We start from the raw sequence: 15,231 nt of genomic DNA, 5'->3' as shown, positions 1-15,231 counted from the left end.
TGGAAGATCCAGCACTCTGAGTTTCAAAGATCATGGGAAGCCAATCCCTGGGAAGTAGAAGTCAACTCAGAAACTCAGCAGATCCAGAGCAAGACCAGGCAATGCTAACCACACCACCCAAAAGCAAAGCCTAGTGAGGAACTTGGCCCTGGCATGAAGCCCCAATTCAGGAACTAAAGAGAATAAGTAGCTTAGATTTGAAAGCGGTAAACTTGCTAATGGACTTCATATAAACTGAAATATGCCAAACAGAAATCAATGACTCACCTTTTTTCAGTTCCTGGCTTTCAAGATGACCAAGAAGAGGAGGAACAACGGGTGCGCCAAGAAGGGCCGAGGCCACCTGCAGCCCATCCTCTGCACCAACTGCACCGCTGTGTGTCCAAGGACAAGGCCATCCGCAAGATCGTGGAAGCCTCGGCTGTCAGGGACATCTCCGAGGCCAGCGTCTTTGACTCTTACGTGCTGCCTAAACTGTATGTGAAACTGCATTACGCTGTGAGCAGCGCAATTCCCAGCAAGGTAGTGAGGAATCGGTCCTGGGAGGCACGAAAGGATCGGACACCCCCCACCCCACTTCAGACCTGCTGGTGCTGCTCCCGGACCCCCTCCAAAGCCTATGTAAAGAACTGTCTGCCCATCAACATTCCTGAATTGATCAGAGGAAAATAAAATGGTTGGTCAACCTTAAAAAAAAAAAAAAGAAATCAATGACTCCATGAGACAGCATGAAATACTAGACCAAAGTCAAAGGATTGAAAAATAGAAGAAAATGTAAGCTGCGATTAAAAAAAAAACCCAAAAACTGACCAGAAAACATATCAAGGGTAGATAATTTAATTACAACTCCCTGAAAACCATGATTAGAAAAAAAAAAGCCTGCACACTATCTTTCAATAAATTGCAAATGAAAATTACCCATATCTATTAGAACCAGAAGGCAAAGTGAAGAGGGAAACCACTGATCCCTTGATGAAAGAAACCCCAAAAGGAAAAGACTGAGGAATGTCATAGCCAAAATCCAGAGCTCCAGAGTTTTTTCAAAGGTAAAGAAGTGAGTGACAGAATGCTCAGTATGTGCCAGTTTGGTTGGAATGGAAAGAGTGTGAAAAGAAAAAATGTTAAGTCTCCAAAGTTTTGCTGGAGCTACACTGTAAAGGGCTTTGAATGCCAAGGCTGAGGAGTTTGTATCTTCTCCCAGAAACATAAGAAGCCACTGCAAATTCTTGATTAGCAGAGTGACATGGTCAGACCCCTGTATTCAGGAAGATTACATTGATATTGGGGTGGGGGTGGGGGTGGGGTTAGTTGAAGCAAGGATACCAATAAGAAGGCTATTGTAATGTCTAGGTGAGAGAGAATAATAGAGAAAACTAGAGTGGTGGCCATGATGAAAAGGGGAGAGATTCAAGAGCTCAAATAAATTTATTGTGAATTGAAAAAAAAGAGAGATTCTTAAAATCTAGCCAAATGCTGAGATTCTTAAAATCTGGCCCACTTAGATTAGAGATACAAATGTTTAGATTTCTTAAGAGTCTGGTCATTATGGTGAATTCTTTAAATCTCACCCACCCCCAATCGATGTTCTAATAAATCTTGTCTTTGGCTGAAAGAAGACTTGGCTTAAATTCATTTGGACAGGACCATGTGTTGTGATTTTGGGGTCCCAGCTCTCCTAAACCTCTAAACCTCAACACAACCAGTGCTGGGAACTGAACCTAGCTCTTTTGACTCCAAATGCAGTTTTCTGTCAAATGTACCACACTGATTTCTTACCAATTATGCTCTCTATTCCCATCTAATATTTTAATAGTATGAATTCTTCAAATATTTAGATAATATATTTTCAAATAAGGCGTAAGATGGTGCTCTAAAACCTATTTTCCATCAAACTATTTTCTAGTTTTCTTGGCAGTTCTTGTCAAAGAATACCTTCCCCAACAGTTTGTGCTTTTGCATTTATCAAATAAATCCATCAACTGCTAAAAAAAAAAAATTACAAATTTTAAAATCTGAAAATTAAGGGATAATACTTTAAAGAGTCACAGCCTTGTCCAGTTTTATTACATGTTATTCTCCTCCATGAACTCTGTGATACAATAACACTAGTCTGATGTTTCACCAATAAGACACTCATCTCCAGGCATTTTCACTGGCTGTTTCCCAGGCCTGGAACTCTCTCTTTCCATCTCTTCCTCCTGGCTTCTTTCAAAGCCTCAGCTACAGGCTTACTTTCTGCAAAAAGTTTTTCCACAGACTTCTTAATCTTAGTGACTTCCCTCTGAGATTACTTCTGATTTATCATGTATATATTTGCACACAATTTGCATATTGTCTCCATTAAAACTGTGAGTTCTGTAAGAGCTGTGGATAGAGAGCAGGGCCTGGATTGAGGAAGACCTGAGTTCAAATCTAGCCTCTGACAACAGCTGTGTCACCCTGGGTAAGTCACTTAACTTCTATCGGCCTGAGTTCTCTCAAGCGTAAAATGGGAATTATAATAGTACCTACTTCCTAGAGCTGCTGCCAGTTTCAAATGAGATAATTGTAAAGCACTAAGCACAATGCCAGATACACAGTAGGCCTTCCACCCTTTGTTTGCCCTCTCTTTGTAACCCCAGCATTTAGCACAATGCCTAGCACACAGCAGGCCATTAATAAATGCTTGTTGACTTGTCCAATTTGGTGTCTACTATTCACATTATAAAAGTTATTTAATACAGAAAGATCTATTTTAAAAAAAGATCCACTTTACACATAGCTACCTCTTTCAAATATGGTACAACTAAATCAACAAAAAAAAATGCATACAATCATTTGGAATTGACTGATAGAATCAGTTCAAGTTAAACTCACAGTTTGTCCCCAAACTCAAGAGCATAAGACAAATCACATTCACCTCCACCATCATCCCACCTCCCAAGACTCCTTACCAAACTTAATAAATCTTGTGCATGCTCATGCTGAAATGAGACAGTCTTGCCAAAGTTGTCCTTTATATTATCTTTTACTTATATAGGAACAGTTAAAACTGTGCTTAAAATATACCCCAATACAATCACGTAAGATGTTAAAGAACCCTGTTAATGATGGTTTCAATAATTATCTTGGTTTTATGATCCCTGACCAAAACAGAACAAGATTATGAAATGCATAAAATTAATTTAAAATACCATCTAAACATATTCAGGTACTTTCATTAAAAGACAACTAAGATGCTAGAGTGTCATGCTTAATAATTTCATGAAAATATTTGTATTTTCAAATTTAAATGTTCAGGCAGTAAATAAAAATCAAAGAGATTTTCATAGAAATTTATACGAAGTACATTTTTCAAAACATATGGTTACTCAAATTTGCTAAGTTAACAGAGATAAAAGCAACTAAATAAAGTTATAAACCCACATTTACCATATAGAACCAAAGTTCTAGAAAGGTATATCAGGTACAAGATTTAAGATTGTTCATATAGAAATTTTTTGCTACTATAGTGAAATTTCAATCAGTTAGAAAATATAAGATTATGTATTCACAGTATAATTATAACTTTAAATAAAGCAGTCTAGTAACCATGTTAGAAATTTAGGGATACACATTCACAGAATGTCTTTAAACAAAGGTATGTTTAAAGAATTATAGGTATGTCAATTGCAGAGTAATTAAGTCATTATAGAATTTAATAAATGTTCAATACATGGATATATTCAACAAAATTGGTTATCACTTACCTAAAATATTTCAATGTGAAGGTAGTAAGCTGCTCAAATAATTATATTCCTAAGTCAAATACCTTACATTTGGTATTTCTAAATATTACACTTATAGTCTAATATAATATGAGTCCAAGTTTTACAGAACAAATCCTTTTATTTAGGGAATTTGTTCTGTGAAGTTTGGATTCAAAGGACCACAGGTGAGCACCTAGAAGTCCATGTATGGTCTGGAGGCCTCAGGTTCTCCACCCCAATCCTTCTAAATACCTGGACAGGGCTATCATTTCCAACTATTCACTTCTCCAGGTAAATCACCATTTCCTTCAAAGGGTTTCCAGTCCTTTCACTATCTTGTATACCTTCTCCTAGATACATTCCGTTCTACAATATGGAGTCCAGAACTGGATGCAATATTCTATATATGAATTGATCAGGGAAAAGGACAAAAAAAGTATCACCTCCCTCATCCTGGACACTAGAACTCTATTACTTAACAACTGGAACTCTTAATTTATTATGTAAAAAATAAGCAAGGGTGATTATCACGATCTCAGACAAAGTTAAAGCTAAAATTGATTTAATCAAAAGAGAAAAACAGGAAAACTACAATGTGTGTCACCAATAATATTTAATATTATTTTAGACTACTTAAAGACAGTACAAAATACCTGAAAGTATATCTGCCAAAACAGACACAGAAACTACGAGAACATAAATATAAAAACTTTTTATACAAATAAAGTCAGATTTAAATAATTAGAGCAATATTTATTGTTCATGGGTAGGGAAAGCCAATATAATAAAAGACAATTTTACCTAACTAATCTGTATATTCAATGCCATCCCAATTAAATTACCAAAAAATTATCTTACTGAGTTAGAAAAAATAATTACAAAGTTCATTTGGAAGAACAAAAGGTCAGGAATTTCAAAGAAACTAGGATAAAAAGATGTTAAAAAGGACATTAAGTAGGATCAGATCTTAAACTATATTATAAGGTGACAGCACTGTTGAAGTATATAATGGATAATTTCAATAACTTAAATTAAAATTTTCTTGTATAAATAAAACCAATGTAGTTAAGAATAGAAGGAATGTAGCAAGTTGGGGAAAAAACTTTCATAGACAATTTCTCAAATATGGTTATGTTGGTATACTGTGTGGAAATGATAAACTGGTTGATTTAGAAAAACATGGAAAGAAGGAAGATGCTGTATACCTCCAGAGAAAGAGATAAGTGGGAATAGGTATACTACAGTCTTACAAATACATATATAGTCAAAAGGCCACACCCAAGGACCTAGAAGATCATATGTGTCCTCAAGGCTGCAGGTTCCCCACCTTTGGATTATACTTTTTGATCTTAGAGTAGATAATTAGGAGTAGGTGTAAGTAAGCAAATGTTGATATAATTTAAAAAAAAAAGCCAAAAACCATTTTCTAACACTTAGAGCTGTCCTAAAATAGAATGGCCATCTTTGTGGAAGTTATTTCATGAAGTCATTTCAGAAAAGGATGCTTCATTCATGCATAGGATATAGAGTTTATGATCAAGGGTAACTTACCTAGCAAAGTTAAGTATAATGCTGAATGAAAAAAAAAATGGATATTTAATGAAATGAAAGACTTTCAGGTTTTTTTTTTGACAAAAACCCCAGAACTTAAGGGAAAATTTGATACATAGCATCCAGGAGAAGTATAAACATTAAAGGTCAATTATAAGGGACTCAAGTAAGGTCAAATTGTTTACTTTGTATATGTGAAAATATTAGCAGTACTTTTATGACTGTCATCATTATTTGGGTAGTTTGAAATAAAGGTTTGGGCTGAGCTGAGTATGATGAGGTGATTTTTAAAAGAATAAAACTGTAGAGAGAGATAAGGATTGACTATCTTATACTAATGAGGCATAAAAGGAGAAATTGATACAGAAAAAGCTAGTGGGGGGAAGGTGGGTGGTTTATTCTCATCAGAAATGGGTTAAAAAGGGAACAGTAAGAGAGACTGTGAGTGTGTGCGTGCGTGCGTGCATGTGTGTGTGTAATCTAGAAGGGTATAAAATTCTTCTAAATTCAGAAAGAAATAAGAGGGCAAGGAGATAGAGAGGAATGGTTAGGTTAAGAAATAGGAGGGCAAGATGGCAGGTAGAAGTAAAGCAGAAGAGTGAGGAGATAGGGCAAATAGGGTGAGAAGGACAGTGAGGAAAAATAGGAAGGAGACAAATACACAAGTAATTGTAGCTTAGAATGTGAATGAACCCATAAAAAAGAAATGGAGAGAAGATTAAAAATTCTAATTCAACAATATGTTGCTTTCAGGAAACATTATAAAAATGAGAAATACACACAAAGATAAAAATAAAGGGCAGGAGTAGAATTTATTATGTAAAAAAGGCAGAGATAGTAATCATGATCTCAAAGAAGGTTAAAATAGATTTAATCAAAAGTGGAAAATAGAGAAACTATATTATATGTCAGCAATATTATTCAATATTGTTTTAGACCATTTAAAATACCTAGACAGTACAAAATACCTGAGTATATACCTGCCAAAACAGATACAGGAACTATATAAATATAAAACACTTTTTATACAAATAAGCTAAGATCTAAAAAATTTAGTAATATTTATTGTTCATGTGTAGGTAAAGCCAATATAATTTTTAAATGACAATTTTACCTAGCTAATTTACTTATTCAATGTCATCCCCATTAAATTATTTAAAAATTTATTTTACTGAATTAGAAAAAATAATAAAAGTTCATTTTCAAGAGCAAAAGGTCAGGAACTTCAAAGAAACCAGGAAAAAAGATGCAAAAAAAAGTAGATTCGGCTGTAGCAGACCTTAAACTATAAGACTGAACATTGCTGAAGTGTAAACAGGATAATTTCTATTACTTTAAATTTTCTTGTATAAATAAAATGCATAGACAAGAATAGAAGGAATGCAGAAATCTGGGGGAAACTTTCATAGACAGTCTTTCAGATGGGATGTGATTGGGTTGGAATATTGCTATGGTATAGGAAATGGTTGATTTAGAAAAACACAGAAAGACTTGGACCTATGAAGGAAGACGCTATCTACGTTCAGAGAAACAGATGACAGGTGAAAATAAGCATAGTGTGGTCTTACATATATGTGTATGAGTGTATATGTGTATGTTTATAGATCTCTATCTATGTATATATATCTGAGTTTAATTGTAATTTAGTTGTAAACCTTCTTTAGGGTTGGGGAGGAGGGTAGGGGAAAAACAGTAGAAAGTGCATAGAAGATAACAAAAGAATATCAACAAGGAAGCAAAGCTGGGTAGCTTTAAAACCATGTGTATTATTTGTTATATAGGTTTTCTTGAAATGGAAATTTATTATTTTATATTGAATCCTCTCTTATGTTCTGCTGTGTACATGGCATTTTTTTTCCTTTTCTCATTTGGTGTTTACATTTAAATTTTTTAAAAAATACAAAAAAATTATCCATGAATAAGGTACTGATCTTTTAAAATTTGTTGTTTATGTCATAGAGGGATCCTAGGAACATACATTTATCCACAAAGAAGCTAAACAATTTCCTTAAAAAGCCTAACTTAGCAATAAAGCTTAGCCAACTTATTTTATGTGCACTGTATAATTCTCAGCATATCTTTATTATGAGATTTACTCTATGATACAAAGTAACATTTTTAAAAAAGTGGTTTTTAACTTTCAAAAATTCTTGTGAAACACTATTATATTTACAGAGTTGGATATGTTCCCTGCAGGCAACACATTGTTGGGCCTTATCTTCTTATCCATTCTGTAACCTATTTCCTCTTCTTAGGGTACGTCAGTTCACTAATGTTCAAGATTGTAAATTGGTAAATAGTTTTTCCTCTATCATATTCAGCTGTTACCTCACATATACCTATATACCTATCCTACATGTCTCCATATGCAGTTACAAAATTCCACAAACTACTGTGAGAGGAATAACAACAAAAAAATCAAAACAAAGATCTTAGTAGTTTTACAGTTATTTTCAAATCTTTGAACTAGGATTGCCACTAATATTAGATAGCACAATTTATCCTTTTACCCACACTCTAATCAAGATAGGATTCTGACGAATGCTTAATTACAAAAGAAATTGTCCTTTCCTTTGCCTTGGTTAACTGCAAGACAGATTTTTTTTTAGAATCTTTCTCTTTTGGGGACTGGAAACACAACTGGAGAAAAATCTTTGCAACAAATTTGTGTGATAAAGTTCAGATATTTAAGACTTATAGAGAACTGATACAAATATGTAACAAGAGCCATTCCCTGATAAATGATCAAAGGATAATTATAGGCAGCTTTCAAAAGAAATACAAACTATCAGGGGAGCTAGGTGGCGCAGTGAATAGAGTACCGAACCTGGAGTCTGGAGAACCTGAGTTCAAATATGGCCTCAGACCAAACACTTGACACTTACTAGCTGTGTGACCCTGGGCAAGTCACTTAATGCCAATTGCCAAAAATAAATAAATAAATAAATAAAATAAAATGAAAAATAAATGTTCCATATCACTAATGCAAAAGGAAATGAAAATTAAAACAATACTGAGATTCTTCCCATTAGATTATCAAAGATGATTTAAAAAAAAAAAAGGAAAACGATAATTATTGAAGGAGTTGTGGACAGCAGGAGAGACAGCGTCTTGAATGCACTAGAAGCTAGGTGGCCTAGTGGACAGTGCTGGAGTTAGGAAGATCTGACTTGGAATCTAACCTCAAACACCTACTATCTGTATGACCCTTAAGCAAGTCACTTAACCTCTTTCAGTTTTAGTTTCTTTATAGGTAAAATGTGGATCATAACAGCCCCTACTTTACAAGGTTGTTCTGAGGATTAAATGAGATACCATTTGTAAATCAACTATAAACCTTAAAGACCGTATAAATGCTATTATTGCTCTATTCTGCAAAGCAATTTAGAACTGTATCCCAAGAGTCACTTAACTGTGAAAACCCTTTGACACTAATAGAAGGCATATACCCTAAAAGTATTCATATGTACAAATATATCTGTAGAAGAACTTTTTGTTGTAGCAAAGGACTGGAAACTTGGCAGAGAGGTGGGAGATTAGAGGTACGTGAGACATACATTTTCAACTAATGCATGGATTTGTTTTGCTTAACTATACTTATTTGTTACAAGGGAGTGGGGGGAGTAAGGCAGTAATAGTGATTTAAAAAAAGAAACAAAAGAGCATAAATAAAACATTAATACATAGAAAAATAAAAGGAAATTTGGTTGGGGACAGAGAAACAGGGCAGTGTCATGTTAAATTTAATGTTTCTTTTAAAACAAACAGTATGTAATGAGATTCATGGTTTCTCATGGAATCCTTTTCTTTCTGTTCTTTGAATAGATATATTCGAGTTTGTATATGCTTCTTAAGTTCATAACAAAAAAAATTTAACTAAAAAAAAATAGAACTGAGGCAATGTGGTCCAGCATATAACATACGGAATGGCTTATAATCAGTACTAAGTGGGTTCAAGTCTGCTCCATATGTGTACTGCCTGTGTAATCCTAGGTCAGTCACTTAACCTTTTACTGCACAAGACTGTGAACTGCAGAAATTGCTAATCTATATTAGGAGAAGTTATTTTACCAGGAGCTTCCTTGTACCTAGGTAATCACAGATTTGGGTTTTTAATATACTTGTCATTAAATATTTTTCAGCTTTACCACTCAAGATGCTACCAGTTACACCAAAGAGGTTAGTTTTTTTAAATGTATATTAACAATCCAGAGATTCATGCAAACAAACTTTCTTTTGGTTCTATTCAAGACCAGGGTCACTATTTGAAATACTTCCAATAGCAAAAGAAGTCAGTTTTTCTATCTGAATTTAGAAAATTAGTACTAGTAGGAATAACAAACCAATTTCTTATTTTCTACTTCAAAATGCAAGGTCTTAGAATACTAACTCCTTCACACTGTGTGTGTGTGTGTGTGTGTGTGTGTGTGTATCTATCTACACACTCTCACACACATATGCACCGTAGCACCTAGGACAGTGCCTATCTGGCACATAGTAGGCCCAGAGTAAATGCTAGCTGATTAAGACAGAAAAGGAGACATTTTTTAAAAAATCATCATCTGGATAAAACACTACGCGTCAGGCAAGTTAGATGCACAGCAGCAAGAATTTCATCATAGTCAGGGCTGCCTGCTTTGGAAGGCAAAGTTTTGTTCCTAACAGTTGCATGAAGCCCTATTAAAAGCTAAAGGCTTTGCTGTTTCAGTCAATCAGTTTTTATTAAGCACCTACTAGGAGGCAGACACTGTGCTAAACGCTGGCTTGGTGAGTTTCAGGCCAGTTAACATCTGACCGTAATCCTGTTACCAAATACTCATCTGCCAGTGCAGCCAACTAGGTGCAGGGTGTACACTTAGGAAATTAAAAAAAAAAATCCTTAAGGTGAACATTTACTCAATACTTAATTACAAAGGGATTACATATCCCTTTACAATACTAAATTACAATTACATATACTATGTACATATACAACATATATGTACATATATAATTACATATACTTTGTACATATGTACCTATACAATTACAATCACATATAATAACAATACTAAAAATACAAAATTATAATAATTACAAATTACAATTTTTATATCTCAAACTACGGCCAATGATGAACTAAATCTGCGTAACAACTTTACACCAAACACATTTCGGAGACACAGCGGGGCGCTAACAGCTCCCGAGGAGGGAGCACCCGGCCGGGATTCCCCTGGGGGCGGAGTCTTCTCGGCATCGGCCCCTCCCAGAAAGAGCGGTGGTGGGGCGAAGGAACAAAAAGAGACAACGGTCCCCGCCCCCCGCGCACGGACCGGGGACAGAAGAACATCCCCTCCTCTCCCACGCCGCTTCCCGCCCCCCTCCTTCCCCGGACCGAGGTCACCGCGGCCAACTTCGCTCTCCGTCTACTCCCTCCCCTCAGATCCCTCCTCACAACTTCCCCCACCTTGGGCGCCCCGGAAAGTTTCTCCTGGGAGAGGGCGGGGCGGGGCCACGTAGATGCCACCCCTGCCCCTGGCTTGGGCCGCAGCGCCCGCATCGCTGGCAGGCTCGTGGCCTTTGTTACGTCCCCGCAAACTCTGCAGGGGAAGTGCGGGGGCTGTATCACTCATAAGCTCTTCCCGAACACCAGGGCGCACGACTGCAGCTCTGGACACCCCGCGCGCCCACACGCTCCTCAGAGCAGGCCCCACCCCTGGCTTCCCAGCCGCAACGGCCTCACATTATTAGCCCAGAAAACCCCCGCCTCTCGTCAGGTGCGCCACTTTTGATTTGCTGGGACAGTCCCAGGCCCTGCTCAGCAACCGTTTTCTGATTGGCTAGAAGATTAAAAGCTCCCGCGCCGGTTATTCGCCACGCCCATCGAGCAAAGCATAGGAGGGCTCCCCGAGAACTCCCAGGAAGAGGTCTCTGGTTGCACTAGCTAGCTTTCTCTCGTCTAGGTTGCAGGCCCAGAACCCTACGTCTGGTAAGCAGGCGGGTGAGAAACCAGAAAATGTCATTCGGGGATCAGTCGCATAAAGTTGGCATGGAGGTTTGGAGAAAGCTGTAAAAGTATTTGAAGATTAGCCCTGTACCGCTCGTCCCAGAACACAGACATAGGAGCGGTGGGTGGGAACACGAACGTGGGGCAGCGAGGTAGCGCGTGGGCAGAGCACTGAGCATGGAGTCAGGAAACCTTCATCCAGATTCGGGCGCAGATCCTAGCAGCCCATTCTAGTACCTTTGCCAAGAAAACCCCAAACCGGATCACGAAGAGTTGCACACGACAATTTAACATAAGAGACACATTTAGGGTAGATAAATCGGAGAAAACTTCCCAACAACTAGTTTCCTAAACTGCTACCTCAAGGAGGCTAAAAAAAACGAAGCCCTGAGCTCAGTTCCTCGGGAGGAAAAGATTTTGCCCAGGAAGCCAGAGACAAAAAGGGTTCAGTTGGTGGCTTTGCTCGAGGTTGGAAAGCAGTGCATGTTAAGACAGGTGCCAAAAGGGTCGCTTCCCAACCTTATGCACACGGCTACTAGCGTTAAGTACTTAAGTTCTTGCTGAAAAAATTTGGCTGTTCTGGAACATGTTCTTTTGGGCCCTCTATAAACTAGGTAGTTAGCGTTAACACTTTTGGGTACCATGAATTAAAACTATTTAACAAATGTGATATTAACCTACAAGAAGTAACTACTGTAATCGTCATAAAGACCAAACTGCACAGTACCCTACCCCCCCATGACTACACATTTTTCTGCATAATTCATGTTACAAAAATCTTCCCAGTATGTTTCTATTATTGAACTTACCAATCAAAATGCCAGTCTTTAGGGCCTGTGGCAGGAGATCAAAATTAGAACTTGATTTAGTCACAAAACTGTTCTTGTTCTCCTAACTCCCTTAAATTGCTGATGACTACAAGAAATCTGTTAAGAGGCACATGCCCTCACAAAACTGTTTCCACGTTGGCTGCATTGAGTGATTGGTAGCCTCAGAGTTGGAAAGGTAATACAATCCCTCATTTTATGGATAAAGAAACCGAGGCCAAGGGACATTAGGAGATGCCCCAGGTCAATTGGAAGAACCAGGGATTTAAACCATCCTAACTCCCAAGTACATCATCCTGGGGCACATGGCCTTTCAGAGTATAATTGTGTGTGTACATACATATACACTTTTTTTCCCCCAGAAATGTATCTCAGCCTAAGGAATGTGTTGTGTTTTATGAAGTGACAATTAACCTGACCGAATGATAAAACTGCAACAATTTGTGCTAGGTGAAGGAATGTATAGTTTGCAATGGGAAGGATATACAATCTACTTCTCAAAGAACATTTTACCTTAGGAATCTAAATTTTGACCCAGAAAAAAACTTGAGATCTCCCCAGTCCTAACTTTGCCAATAAGAAAACTGAGGCAGAGAACTGGGAAGTGATTTGTCCATCACAAAGTTGGCAAAGCTGGAACTAGAATCCACTTACCCTTCCCAAAAAGGTTTGACTGTTGCCTATAATCTTGACTAGCCATTACTTTCTCAGTGCTTTAACTGTTCTAAGATCATAAATGATAATGTTCCTGTTCATTTTTTTTTTTGGCTAGGCAATGGGGTTGTGATTTGCCCTGGGTCACACAGCTAGTGTTTTTGTGTCTGAGGTCACATTTGAATTCAGGTCCTCCTGAACCCAGGGCCAGTGCTCTATCCACTGCACCACCTAGCTGCCCCCCTGCTCATTTTCCCAATAAAAATATGCTAACTTTAAAAGAGAACTTGAGGTATGGGTCCATTTCCCCTCTTAAGTTCTATATTAAGGATTCTGAAAAGAGGCCTTTAGGAGAGGCAGTACATCTTTGGAAGGCACATAAAGGTTTTTTTTTTTAAGTTAAGGCATTTCCAGACCTCATCTACAGAATTTCAACAGCCAAGAAAAATAGGCAGTTAGCTGTAAATAACTCAAATAATCTAAACAAGCATAATCATAAATCATAGTTCGTGTTTATATAAAGAATTTAAACTGTGGTTACACAGAGCCCAAATATACCATCTTTCACCACATTTGTGCAAACAAGTTTCAGAATAACCAGCTAATCATTAGCTGCTTTGCTAGAAACCTTTTAAATCATTAGATTTGGTAGTGTTCTTGGCATCTTGGCAACTGGAGTACTTAAAACAGTAGTAGTATTTGGTCCTTCCAAATATAACTGAATTCATATTGAAGTTCAAGACATCTCTAGGGCTACCCCCACCCTCTCTCCCTTTAAACCAGAATTTTTATATAGGTAAAATCAGATTAAAATGATTGAAAATAGCATAAAAACAAGACCAGTTCATTTGGCCTAAGTAAAACAGTCCTATTTCCTCAGTGGATGAACAGATGATCAGCTATCAAAGCAGGTGTGAACTGCTTCTAAGTCCAAAAATTAGTTGCTTTGTGAACGTGGACTACAATAGGGCTGAGTAATTTTTTTTTTTGGTAAAATGTTAGGGGCCCAGAATCTAAAACATGGTAGTAGAATGTTCTGACATAACAAAGTACTGGAAAAAGAAATTAAAATATGGATCCAGCTTGATCCAATGTGAAGATTCTTAATCCTTTAAATTCAGAGATGCCTCTTTTTTTAATTTACCACAATCTATCAGTGTCTTAAATTTAGATCTGAAGATGTTCAGCAAGAAAGAACAGTTGGGAGCAATAGAAAGCACTGGCTAAATTTCAGCAAACTATGTCCACATCTAAGTCAGCTTCACAAAGAAGCTGTTTTAACTGGAGCAATCCATCTTGATTCTTATCTTTAAGATAGTCAAAATTAATAAATAAGCTATACTAGAACTTGTTCATTGTTAAAAAGTCATTATTGTTGGCAAGAATGACATGAGATTCCAAATAACTTAGAAATTAGATAATTTTACTTAAAATGTACAGAATATGAACCTCTATCAATAAGACTGGAATTAAATCTTATGTTTTAAAAGTTATTTTTATTTTTCTGAAATGCCAAAATTCTTAGCACTGGAAATCAGAACATCATCTGTAAATGTACATTATTCCTTTTTCCAAGACATATAGCAAGAGCCTTTCCCTTAAGTATACAGATGCCAGTCTCAAATATGGCATTTTTAAAAGACAGCTAAGGTAGCCCAGTGGAGAGAGCTTTTTGAATAACTCACCTAACCTGCCGCAGTTTCCTTAACTGTAAAATGAGAATCATAATAGCAATTACCTCATAGGATTGTTGCGAGAACCTAAAGAAATATTTAGGTAAAGCACATAGCACAGTCTTGGGCATATAGTAATCCCTTAATAAATGCTTATTCCCTTTTCCCTGACCTTATGTGTATGCTATGGGGTAGAGGACTGGGGATGAGGGTGGGAGGTGGTTTCAAGACTGTCATTTCGTTGGTATAGGAAACTTTGTGGGAGAAAACTCAGATCCATCTGCAATTAAGAGAATTAGCAAACTGCCCAGGAACACTAAGAGGTTTAAGTGATTTGCACAAACAACTAGTACATGTCAAGAAGCAGAACTTGAATTTCACGTCTTCTGGACATGCTCTTCATTCACTTATGCCGGTGCTTCTATTTTACAGCCCTAGGAGATGGAACTTAGGATTTTCAGCTCAATCATCCTAAATTTTTAGTCAAACATTTTATTTTTAGGGGGCAGCTAGGTGGCAGAGTGGACAGAGCACCGGCCCGGGATTCAGGAGGACCTGAGTTCAAATCAGGCCTCATACACATAACACTTACTAGCTGTGTGACTCGGGGGGCCAGTCACTTAATCCCAACCGCCTCACCGGAAAAAAAAAAATGAAAGAAACATTTTATTTTTTAAAAATCATTATTTAAAGATCATGAAATAAGACTCCAATGCACACAATTATACCACTTTCTGGTATAAATCTTAATCCACATTTTAGAATTTTGCCAATTATGTTTAATTGCATTTTTCTTAAAAAAATCCCACAAA

General features: G+C 37.0%; 1 pseudogene; it reads left to right on the top strand.

Annotated features, from left to right (window-relative positions):
• Positions 1-274: 274 nt before the first annotated feature.
• Positions 275-625, top strand: LOC110211641 (small ribosomal subunit protein eS26 pseudogene; annotated as a pseudogene).
• Positions 626-15,231: the final 14,606 nt, after the last annotated feature.

Source organism: Phascolarctos cinereus, unplaced genomic scaffold (genome assembly GCF_003287225.1).
Source record: "Phascolarctos cinereus isolate Bilbo 61053 unplaced genomic scaffold, phaCin_HiC Scaffold_2;HRSCAF=192, whole genome shotgun sequence".
In the NCBI taxonomy this organism is placed as follows: domain Eukaryota; kingdom Metazoa; phylum Chordata; class Mammalia; order Diprotodontia; family Phascolarctidae; genus Phascolarctos; species Phascolarctos cinereus.
Note: the sequence above shows the minus strand (reverse complement) of the source record. Positions and strands in the feature narration are given on the sequence as shown.